The sequence below is a fragment of the Pezoporus wallicus genome, unplaced genomic scaffold (genome assembly GCF_028554395.1).
Source record: "Pezoporus wallicus isolate ANWC-B61680 ecotype Strahan unplaced genomic scaffold, APGP_CSIRO_Pwel_v1 contig_13797, whole genome shotgun sequence".
Classification (NCBI taxonomy): Eukaryota; Metazoa; Chordata; class Aves; order Psittaciformes; family Psittacidae; genus Pezoporus; species Pezoporus wallicus.
In genome coordinates this window covers 4,515-10,398 of record NW_026635002.1, presented here as the reverse complement: position 1 = coordinate 10,398, position 5,884 = coordinate 4,515, and the positions used below count along the sequence as shown (strand labels likewise).

The window sequence follows — 5,884 nt, the reverse complement described above, 5'->3', positions numbered from 1 at the left end:
TTGGATTTAAAGGACTCTTTCTTTTGCTTACCATTGGCCAAAGGAAAACAGAATTTATTTGCTTTTGAATGGGAACATCCTGACACAGTAAGGAAAACCCAATTCACTTGGACAGTATTACCTCAAGGGTTTTAAAACAGTCCAATGATTTTTGGAAATCAGTTAGCACGAGAATTTGAATTATGAAGGCCACCCACTCAGACGGGGACTCTTACAATATGTGTATGACCTATGAATTACCACAGAAACAAAGGAAGAATGTGTCCAGTGAATGGTGGGATTATTGAATTTTCTGGGACTGAATGGTTATTGGGTAGCCAGACAAAAGACCCAACTAATTGAAACCTGAGTTTCCTATCTAGGGTATGAAATAACAGGAGGACAGAGAGAACTTGGAACTGCTAGAAAAGAAGCCATTTGTCAAACTCCACGACTGTCAACCATCAAGGATCTCCAGACGATCCTGGAAATAACTGGGTAATGCAGACTTCGGATGCATGGTTATGGTGTTCCGGTAAGACCCCTATATGAACTGTTAAAAGAAATCCCTCTCTCTTTGGAATGGACTGATTCAGCAGAGGAGGGCTTTAGAAATTTAAAAGCAGAGCTAATGAGAGCTGCAGCTCTGACTTCCGGATGTGACTAAATCCTTTTGGCTATATTCCTATGAAGAACAGGGAATAGCTTTGGTGGTCCTTACTCAGAAACTAGGACCCTGTAAGAGAACAGCGGTGTATTTTTCAAAACAGCTGAATGAAGCAAGCAAAGGATGGCCCGGATGCCTAAGAGCTGTGGCAGCAGTTATCATGAATGTTGAAGAGGCCCGGAAATTTACCTTGGGACAAAAGATTACTGTACTAGTGTCCCATGTTGTATCAGCAGTCCTGAAACAGAAAGAAGCCCACTGGTCATCTCTATGTTTTTTTTTGTGGTCACTAATGTTGTCAATCCAGTATCCTTTTGCAGGAACACCCAACAGACTATTAACACACGACTGCTTGGCCACTATATGAAACTGTATATTCAAGCTAACCAGATTTGAAAGAAAATTCTGTTTGCACATCGTTCCATCTGGAAAGAGTGAGGACCTTTGAACACACAGGAGAAACAGATTAAACATGCTACAGAAATTCTACGACTACTAAAAGCTTTTCAGCTACCTGAGGAAGTAGCTATTATGTATTGTCGAGTTCATCAACAAGGTGACTGATCAGGAAATTGAAAATAACAATCTAAACTCATTCCCTTAATCCCTGACGCTAGGTGGAGCTATCTCCCGTGTCTCCTGGCGCCGCAATAAGGAATACCTCCTTGTCAACATGAAACTGCTGGCGAGTTTGTTCCTGGAGTTTTCTCCGGATCAGCATACCTCTAAGGAATTTAAGGGGTGGATTTTGTTGGAACAAAACATGCTGCTTTCCTGAGAGGACTGTCCCATTCAGAAAAGAATGAAAAGAAAAGAACAGCAGTGAAGCTACCCCTCAGGGCAGAGGTGTGTTTTATAGTCTTTTAGAGAAACAGAAGGCTCACCCCTCTCTGCCGGGGGTAGAATGGGCCAGGAAAAATTGGCATATTTTGCAAAGCATAATAGACCGAGTAAGCACCCTACAAAAGGACGCAAAACTCCGGCCCGGAAAGTGTAAATCGATTGTCTGTGCCCTGCTGGGTGCCAGCTTGGCTGCTGCAGTAGAGGCTGAAGAACAACAACGAATGGCTGAATCTCAGTTCATGCAAACTTTACAAGACCTGGTCCGATCCCTACGGAACCAGGTAGTTAACTTAAAAGAACAGTTAGACAAAGAGAAAAAACAGGCTAACTACTTGCAATTAGCCCTGAGAAAGGAACTCCTGGCAGAGAAAAGCACCTCTCCATGGTCTAAGAAAACAACTGAATACCCCTGCAGTGACCTAGAAGAAGTGAGACTAAGGTTAGAAAAATTAAACGTTCCTGCTGTTTCTCTCTGACCCTTGAGAAAAATTGAAGATACTTACGAAGATGGAGAGGATGAATTCCCACAAATTACCACCAAAGAGGTTCCGTGTGCTGCTGCAGAATTAGCTAAACTTAAAAAGGAATTCAGTCGTACTCCGAAAGAATAAAACTGAATATGTTTGGAGAGTATCGCTGTCTGGAGGAGATTAAATTTTACTAAGTGAGAAAAAAGCTTAGTGGTATTGGGGGCCAGTATTTTTAACTGAGAAAAGGAGGCAGAAAAGTACAAAATGTAATCAGTTCTAAGTAACCTTAAGTTTGATGGCTTTGTAATGGAAAATAACTGAGGTGCTTGAAGGTAGCTGACATAGATTTAGGTCCTTAGGACCTTAGTACAAAAAGTGTAAGAAAAACAGGATAGAAAAACAGGACCTGGAGACTGATTCGGAGAAAACTCCAGGAACAAACTCGCCAACAGAGTTTCAAGTTGACAAGCAGGTATTCTTTATTGCGGCGCCAGGAGACACGGGGGATAGCTCCTCCTAACTTGTGTCCCCGAATTGCTATACAGGTCATCCTTATATGGTCACTGAGCATATTACATCATTTTCCAAAAATTTTCCGGCATGCATACAAAAATGTGGTGGTCTTTCAGGGTCGTTTACTTTTCCCAACCAGCTTAATTAACATTACAGACATAGCAATCACCCTGTCCTTCTACTTATCAGTTAAACTGTGCCCACCCAGGACATCTGCTAGTCCCAGATACTCCCCATCCCCAGGTCCTGTCCTTCTATTCTGCTTTTCTCACACCTTTTGTACTGAGGGCCTGAAACTATGTCAACTACCTTCAAGCACAGCAGTTATTTTCCATTACAAAGCCATCAAACTTAGCATTACTTAGAACCGATTACATTTTGTACTTTTGTGCCTCCTTGTTTCAAATCCCTCCTTTTTCTGTCTTTTTGCAAATTCTTTTGCAACATTTTATATACTACCATTACCATCTAGAGTCTTTTTGAAATAGTTTCCTGTTTCTACTTGCTTAAATTTCATTTCTTTTTCCAATCTTCATAATTTATCATAGTTCGTTTAGAATTCCAGAAACAAAATTTTGTTATACGACAAGTAATCAATATTGAAACAATTAATATTAGTATTTCTGCAACCAGTTGCCTTAACCAGGAGAGATTAGGTAACCATGAGGTTAACTTTTTCCATATTTCTTCAAACCCCCAGGAGGTATCATCCTTGAAATATCTTAGTTTGTTTCCAAATTTCCTCCAGATCTGTTTCAGGAACAGCAACTTTCATTGATTCTTGTTCCACTTGGATTATATCAATGGTTTTACTTTCTATTTCCTCTATGGTTCCTGAGATATTTATGATTGCCTTCTCTAATTTACTTACTCCCAAAGATGGAATTAGCCATCTCACAAAACTATGAAATTAGCAAAACTTCTAACCCAGGTTGCGAGATGGGGTATCACAGTGATGCAGAGAGTTGACCAATGAACAGGGGGGTTGTACAGGGGGGTTGTACAAGGGGGTTAGAGGAATTTGCTTGCTTAAACAAAAGTATTGTCTGTTGTAAATGCCTGCTAAGCAGAACAAAGGCACCGGGTCCTATTGATAAGCAGCTATTGATAAGGAAATGCAGGCACTTGATCCTATTGATAAGCAGCTATTGATAAGGAAAAGCAGACGCCTGAATCTACCGACAAGGGGGAGAAGCAGATGGTTTATGGCTGGGATAACGACCAAACCCTAAGGCCATATGTGAAGACCGGAAAGTGAAAAGTGCAAGAAGAGGAAGACTCATTTACTTCATCTTGAAGACCCCTACCCACAGGAGGAAGACTCAGTTACTTCAACTTGAGACCCCTGCCCATGACCAGAGGGGGCACTGCGCAGGTGCAGAGGACTTCTGGCTCATTATAATATGAAGCGGGGATAGGATATGAATATGTCTAGGCGTGTTGTGCAACCTTATGAATATATATAACTTTAGAGAATAAATGTAGAGGGGAAACAACACTGAGGTACGCATGACTTTGAGGAATTATCCCCGTGCGTCTCAGCGCTGAATAAAAAGCATACCTACTTTGCAACTTTAACGAGTTGTGGAGTCAATCCGCCCATCAGAACCATCTCATAAAAGGTATTCTTTTCTTTTATATACTCTTTAAGATGCAGGGGGCTACTCAGTTTCGTAAATTGGATTGGTAAGCTTACGTATGGTGTGGAAGCCTTCCGTAAATCGAGATAGGAAATCTCGTGGGTAAAGGCATATACACGGCTACTAGTGTCCGTTTGGTATACACCCACAAGAAGCAGGGTGCATCTTGTGGTTTGGGTCCTGCAAGACACAGTGGATTGTCTTGTAGAAAAGATTTTGGTCTTACCGGTATACAATCACAAGAAGCAGAGGGCATCTTGTGGTTTGGGTCCTGCAAGACACAGTGGGCTGTCTTGTAGAAAAGGGTTTGGTTTTACCAGTATACAGTCACAAGAAGCAGGGGGCATCTTGTGGTTTGGGTCCTACAAGACACAGTGGGTTGTCTTGTAGAAAAGGTTTTGGTTTTACCAGTATACAGTCACAAGAAGCAGAGGGCATCTTGTGGTTTGAGTCCTGCAAGACGCAGTGGGCGTCTTGTAGAAAAGGTTTTGGTTTTACCGGTATATGACTTATGTTGTGGCTTGTTATACTTATGATTTTGGCCTTGTGATTTTGGTATTGGTAACAGACTGTTATAAATGCATTATTAATTGTTGTCTTTGTTTCAAGTGAAGTAAGATTTTGTTCTTGTGATTTTGGTAACAGACGTTAATGTTCTTGTGATTTTGGTGTTGGTGACAGACTTTTATATCTGTTAATTCTTAGTTTGATACAATGTTATTCTCTGTCTCGAGTGTGCTGTAACTGTGTGGAGTGTGTCTGTGGGATCCCATGTGTGTGTGTGAATGCGAGACTGATACTAGGAAACCAGCAGAGTGGAGAGATCTTAAAAAAGAGTCCTTTAGAGTGCATTTTGGCATACTGGAAAGAACTGGGTTTCCTGGGGGCTTGGTAAATGAGAAAATGTTGATAAAATATGGTAACCAATAATGGCCTTTATATACTTTGGAAGATCCGGAAAAATAGCCTAAAAATGAAACTTTGGACTATGATACATTGTTACAATTAATGCTGTTTTTGAGGGGGCAAGGAAAATGGGATGAAGTAATGTATGCAGATATGTTTTTCACTTTAAGAAACCGCCCCAAGTGACAGATGGAAGGCAAAATTAATATAGCTCTGACAGATCCCTTAATTTTGGCTTTGGAAAAGGACAGAAAAAAAACAACAAAAACTCCTCAAAGCTAAGCTGGAGAGATGTTCAGATTGTGATACTGGGGAAAGATGATTAAAGTTAAGGAAAACCAAAGGGGAAAGGAGGGGAGCTCAGGCAGCTCCTGTGTTTGAGCGTGGGATGAGTGCTGGGGAGGCAGAGGTGGAGGGATGTCGGGTGGAGGGGGAGTGGGTTCTTCTCCTATGGGACCGAATCGGTGTGTGTGTGTGTGTGCTGTGGGGAGTTTTGGATGTTGGAAGTGAGACTCCCCTGGGGGGGAGAGTGCCATGAGGTGGCTCCAGTGGCTGAATTGGAACTAGACTGACAAGGGACCTGGGGAATCTACCCTAGCAGATCCACTGGTTAAATTAAAACTAGGGACTAGAGGGAATAAAGTGGAATTTTAGTGGATACAGGAGCAACTTATTTGGCGTTAAATCAGAGGGAAAAGAATTTGTTACAGATGTGGGAGCTACTAGCCACCAAGGAAAAGAAAAATAAAAAAAAAAAAAGAAAAATAATGGAAAAAAGAGGCATTCTTTTTGAAACCCTTAAAGTACAAATTGGAAAAACAAATAGGAATGCATAAAAATTTTATGCATCCTAAATTATCCGAACT

At 41.2% G+C, this 5,884-nt stretch overlaps 1 pseudogene; it reads left to right on the top strand.

The window, feature by feature from the left end:
• The first annotated feature begins 497 nt into the window (after positions 1-497).
• Positions 498-2,216, top strand: LOC130594420 (uncharacterized; annotated as a pseudogene).
• The last annotated feature ends 3,668 nt before the right edge of the window (positions 2,217-5,884 follow it).